Raw genomic sequence first — 6,347 nt, 5'->3', positions numbered from 1 at the left:
TAAAAAAAAGTAAAGTAAAAAGTAGGCTTGCTTATAACTAGGTCCATTATCCCAGCAGGCAATTGGCACTTGTTTCTCACTACTTCCAGAAATATTTATTTTTATGATTTTTCTTTTTTCCACTTTTAACATTGAGTATTTTTCTGTTGATGGGGCAACTTGAGGTGGATTTGGTGGATAAGCTGTTTATACTGGAATGGATGACTGAAGGTTGATTGACATGTTCTTCCCAGCGGTCCATTCAGTCTCTTCATGAGCACTGCTGAAAAGTCTCAGTCTGTTCTTCAGTAGTGGCAACACAAATGGGTTCTTGTGAAACTATCTCATCTCACCTCACCCTACTTAGGAACAGGAAATGCTGATATTTGACAGACAGAAAGAGCGTGATTCTGCAGCTGTTGATTCCTATGTAGTGAATTATTCTGAGAAAAACTGAAAGACAGATGAAAGATAAACTACCACCAGAAGAAGGCTTACGTCCAGCTGTTGCGTTCAGGAGCCTCTCCCGAAGGCTGCTGTTTATTTGATGACACCAGACATTGTAAAATCAACATTGATGTTGTAATGTTTATACGTGCGTGTGTTTTGCAGCTGGAATGATTACAATCATCAGTCAGAAAACGGTCCCATTCCGCTCTGAGTGGTCAGGATCACATGGTTACCAGGAACCCTCTTCAGATCCCTCCCAAAAACAGACAGTTCCCACAGCACTGTGAGTGTAGGTGGAACAGAAGGCAGCAAACAAGAGCTGAGGAGTCTGTTGTGGGCCCCCACCCCCTAATCTGACAGAGCCTTCTGTGAGCACATTGCCATGTTTTGTTCTGTTTATATATTCAGCCTTCCTCGCAAGTATCGAGGTGGATAAGCAGTGAGTGCCCTCCTCATGGGTCCTGCTCACATCAGTGAGAGCGTCTGGGACTGGGGCTGCAACACAAATACAGACAAAAGGAGGACAAGTGGAAGTCCTTTGGTTTCTTTCATCTGCAGGAAGCTTTGACGTTAACCCCAGATGAGACCAAAAGCTGCTGCCTTCAGCTCTAGGCTGTAAGGTATAGTTCCCTGGAGCAGGTCACACCTGTGAAAAGCCTCCAAGAAAGCTTTGTCTGCTCTGTCTTCTGGAAGAGAAGTCTCGGGAATTCCTAAAGGTGGTGTGAGATCCCTGCTGTACCCCACCCCAGCGTTTTCTGCATGCTGTGAGCTATGCTGTCACATTTTATGGGTTTGATTTGCCCTTTGGGAGCGTTTCCTCACCTGCAGTGAATTACAGGCTCAGATTTCACGTAGCAGCAATCAGAGGCATTGTGAATGCTTGCAGGGTTAGTGAAATCAGTGATATGGTATTGTCCTGGTTAACATACTTGTGGAAGGCAAAGCTGAGAAGCCAACATACAGATGTAACTTACATAGTTAAGTCTGTGTCTGAAAAGCGTCTATTAAAACACAGAAACAGTGCAGCAGCCCATGCTAAAACATCTTTATGAATCTGGATTGGGATGTGAAGCTGCAGTTTTCAGGAGCAGACCTGCGTCTGCATGGCCCTATAGGGACAAACCCTTCTGCTCTTGGAGTGACTATAAATAGCCCAAAATCACAGCGTAGGTGGGTTTGTTTGGTTACTGCAGTGCTGTGTGGCAATTCTGGCTGGATGCCCCTAAATAATCCTACTGGCCGTGTGTACTAGAGAGCTTAAGGTTTTAAAAAGTTCTGGGTCGAATTTACTCTTGTTAAATAATCAATATTGATCAGGTCATGCGATGCACTATCCGAGCGGTCGTTCAAACACCCCATATATTCGGAGTTCATTTTTAGGTGTTTACAGATTCAGAATCCCTGGAAGAGTAATTGCTCTGCTCATAAATCCACGTACTTGTGTACGCATGGCCCCGTGCACACAGGCAGGAGGGATTTCAGGGATGTGCAGTGGATTTGATGCTCACTTGCTTTGTTTTACTTGGACACTTGAATTGCTCGGACAGATCCAGAAATCTCAGCTATAACTCTGTTCATTTTAGTACATCGAGGCAAGAACTTTCCCCTGCCAGAATTATTTTTAAGTACTCCTTTCTTGCTGCCATAAAATACAAATGAAAATGTAAGTTTAAGTGGGTTTTTTAAAAGCATCTGTTTCCCTCAACGTGCCCATCTATCACATCCATTCGCTGTTTTGATTAAGAGCGAAACTCTTAAGCTACAATCTGCATAAATTTTGGACTGAGAGGGATAGCAAGGAGGTTGGCAGCACTAACCATAAATTTAAAAATGGCTTTTTGTTGTGGGGGTTATTTATACAGATTAGATGTCCTGGAAAGTTTTTCTCATCTGAAGCCTCTCTCAGCTGTACCATTACAGAGCTGCACTCAAAAATACATCAGGAAAACACCATATGGCTCTGCCAGCTGCAGTGCACGCACACACAGAAGGGTACTGGTGTGCAACCAAAAAAAGGTGAAGAGTGAAATCTGTAAACAGTGCTTTATAGGTGAAAGGCTGCACAGGGCTGCGCTTACTGTTCTGTGGCCTGAGCAGGAAGCCATCATGCAGCAGCAGCGTGCAGAGGCTGCCGGGCTCCTCAGCTCCCTGCTCCTGCTGCACTTTGTATCTCAGTGCTCCCAGGGCTCACAGTATTTGGGTCGGTACTGAAAGCAAGACAACTAACCCGAGACCTCACTTCAGTGCATCAGCAAGAGGCTGTGAGGTGCATTGAAGCAATGAGAGGCTCACTGAGCGCCTGCAGCTGGGTGTGCCACAAGGTGTGCTGTGTGCTGCAGGGCCCCACTGCTATCAGTACAGCACACGCTGCAGGAGATGGGAAGCAGCCAGGTTCCAGCCTGCCCCATGCTCCTGCCTGCCTGATTCTTTCTCAATAGGTGCAATAGAGCACTGTACCACACCTGTACTGCACTGGTTCCCCTCCAGGATGGACTTTGCACTGTAGTGGCAAAGCACTCACTGAGTTCACTCATGCACAGGAACAAAGGATGAAATGCTAAAGTGAATTGAGAGGAAAAATCCATCCTTCTCTCACAGTTGCTTCCACTGGAACCAGACAGAGTGCCTGCTCTTGTAAGGCAGAGATGGTGGTGATCCAAAACAAGGAATGATTTTCCCCAAACTGATGGGAAGGGTAATCATGCCCCTGCTGCAGGGCCCTGGCTGCTGCTCTGTGAGGGAGCCCCCAGGCCAAGCCCTTACCACCCTATGTAGTGTCATTTTCATCTCAGTTCTCATGTCATCCACGCAAAGAGACAGACATCTGTGGTGAGACTCAAGAGGTACAAGGAGGCTATGAGTGAACAACCACCTACAGGTAGCCCGAATATCAGCGAGTGCAGGGACTTTGGTAAAAGAGGCTGGGGGAATTAGTTCCTTAGGGCTAGATAGGATAAAAGACTTTATAACGTGTTCACTATCTACCTGATACGGAATTGGAGAACTGGAAGGAGTGACCAGAGCTCAGAGTTTCTCCTTCCAGGTGTGTTGTAGCAGTACAAGGGTATACAAGATGGCTCTTTCTAGATAAACAGACTTCTGAACAGAAGTGCAGCACAGGCCCACTGCTATGTGAAAGGTGAATACTGTCTGACAGAGCTCCTGAGCTCTGCCATGAAATGAAAATCTCCTCTGCTTCATGTTAAGGAAACATTAAAAATCTGAAAGAGAACATTTAGGTTAGATGTTTAGAGGAAATTCTTTACTCAGAGGGTAGAGAAGCAGTGGCACAAGCTGCCCAGAGAAGCTATGGGACAGCAGGGGAGTCCCTGCCCCAAGAAAACTGCAAAACGCAGAGAGCAACCAAGAAGCAAGCATGCTGAATGGCAATAAAGCCAAGCAGCTTTATTCTGTGCATGTTTCCATAAAGCACCAAGAGAACATTGCTTTGCAATGAGCTGGAGAGGGGAATTCCTCATCTATTTCTGCCTGTCCCCATGCCCACTGGAGCCCAGCCCAGGATCTGACCTGACAGAATCTGTTCTGGTCTCACAGCCCAGGGGGGAGCTGAGAATGGGTGGGCATCAGGTACCAGCTCCCAAGTCTGCAGGGAAAAGTGGATTGGTGGATAAGCAGATAAACACACAGTGCTGCAAGGAGAGCTGTGCCCACACCCCAGCGTGGGCCCTGCTGGCAGCAGCGGCTGTGAGTCCAGGCCAGGCAGGGGGCTACAAGGGTTGACAAAAGCCAGGGGGGCCAATGAGTTGGTTGGAAAGTAACTTGTTGAGACAGGAGCTTTTAATGGGAATGTCCACATGGGGAGGGCGCAGGCTGTGCTGAGGCTGGCAGAGGCATCTGGTGGCGGGAGCTCCCTGCTGGCTGCTGCCCCATCAGCTGAGTTCACAGCCAGGCCTGCAGCCTGCACGTCTCTGGGCCCCACCGGCATGCAGGGACCCAGCACATCAGCTCCCATCCTGTCACCACCCTCACTGTGGGCACTTCAGCTCAGCCCTGCACTGAGCCCAGAGCCAAACAGCTGAGGTTTTCCTGACAGCAGGAGAAAGGGTCATATTCTGAGATGAGCAAAAAAAGTAATACAACCAGGATCTAAAACTGCAGCACTCACTAAACCATGCTGTAAATTTCTGGAGCTGACACTGCTTATTCTACTACTTTTCCTTGATACTGAATCTCTATCCTGTCCTGAGTTGGCAACAGCAGGAAACATCATTACCCAATGCACATCCCACAGGGGCCAGGGCTCACACTGCTGCAGCATTCCAAGTAAAGAACATCAAATCAAAGCATCATATTTAAAAAAATCAGGTATCGGCAGGGCAACACACGGCCCTCAGGGACCCCGGCCCAGCAGCCTGCCCACCTGTGGCTGAGGGTTTGCAAGGCTCAAACCCCCACCTACCTGAGTCCCTCTTCCCTCTGAAGAACAGTTAGCCTCATCCTCTGCAGCTGACCTATTAACACACCTAACTTATAGACTAGGCAGCTGCAAAGGGATTAAAGTATCAAGTGAAGGAAAGCTCATTACGCTGAGGATACAGCCTGCCAGCATGGCACGTCACCCTCGCACTGCTCCCACTTGCACCACCCGGCTTGTGGCTCTGCACGAGACAGGCACACGTACTCTCTCAGAGAACAGTCCACAAACCGATTAAAAAGCACATCTGCACATGGCCACTGCCCACCTCCACCTACCTCCCCTGCTGTTCCCATTCGCATCACCACAAGCAAACACACACCATCTGCTCATCAGGAGCTGGGGCCCGTTGGGCAAGAGCTGCACGTGCTAACAGGTTGGGCTTTTCCCTAGCCCAAGGGCAAGCACTCCCAGTGCAGAACTCCTGTTAAAACAACAAACAATGGTAGTAACACATGCAGTGAGGGATCCACAGCCCTTCCTTTCGTGTGAGCCAATGCACACCAGGTGTGGAGCTGCTGTCACACACCTCAAAGGCGGAATCCTTTCAACTGCTCCTGAGGGAGCTGGCACAGCTTAAAGCCAGTTGTAACCCTGTGCTGTCTCAAGTTGTTATCCTGTGTCTTCCTTGGGAACCGGGATGCAGCTGAAGGGTGTGAAGGTACAACAAACAGGTAGGGACGTGCAGACCACACACAGGAACTTGCACTCAGTGACAATCCCAAGACTGCAGCCAGCTGCACCAGCAGGAGCAGTGTCTGGGCAACAAGTGGAGTTGCAGATGTGTATTCAGCATGACAAAGCTATGCTAGTTCCTACTTAGTAATTACTAGATGGAAATCACTCCACTTTTGTTTTCAGTAAAGATTATAGGTTGCAATAACAATATAAACAAATAGCAACACTTGCAACATTAATTGCAATACATACTGCATTCAAAATTCACATTCTTTCAATAGCAAGCTGCCTTCAAGTACCATCACTATTTTTGCTCTGACTGTATCATTTGGAGGCGCCTTGTTCTTAAAAGTGACCTGCAAGTTAACAGAAAATAACTTCAAAACAGCTCTTTTATATATCTTAACCAACTATAGCTCATATTCTACAGTAAAAAATGGTGTGGTCTGTTCTGCCTAAAGAAAAACTTTAGTAAGTAGATTGAACTAAGTGCAGACCGACTTCTTAAAATGTCGAGACGGCTCATCATTTCAGGTTCAAAAAAAGAGTAGGGTTCCAACTGTGATTACTTCCTTCCTTCCCTTTTTCTACATTTAATCCAGTCATTTTTCTTAACGCTACCTTCAACATAAGTCACCTTGTACTTCAGCTTGTCAGGACAGTTTTATAGGCCAGTTAAGTTCTAACTGACAGGTCTGTGCACTGCTAAGTTTTCTTTAGTTTCAAGTACAACTCATCACATTATGAAACCTCAATTCTTCATTCTGCGAGGCTCTCTCACAATACACTCACAACTAAAATGTAG

This window comes from Centrocercus urophasianus, unplaced genomic scaffold, assembly GCF_019232065.1.
Source record: "Centrocercus urophasianus isolate 14NV4802_14NV808 unplaced genomic scaffold, USGS_Curo_1.0 seq_11, whole genome shotgun sequence".
Lineage (NCBI taxonomy): Eukaryota > Metazoa > Chordata > Aves > Galliformes > Phasianidae > Centrocercus > Centrocercus urophasianus.
Note: the sequence above shows the minus strand (reverse complement) of the source record.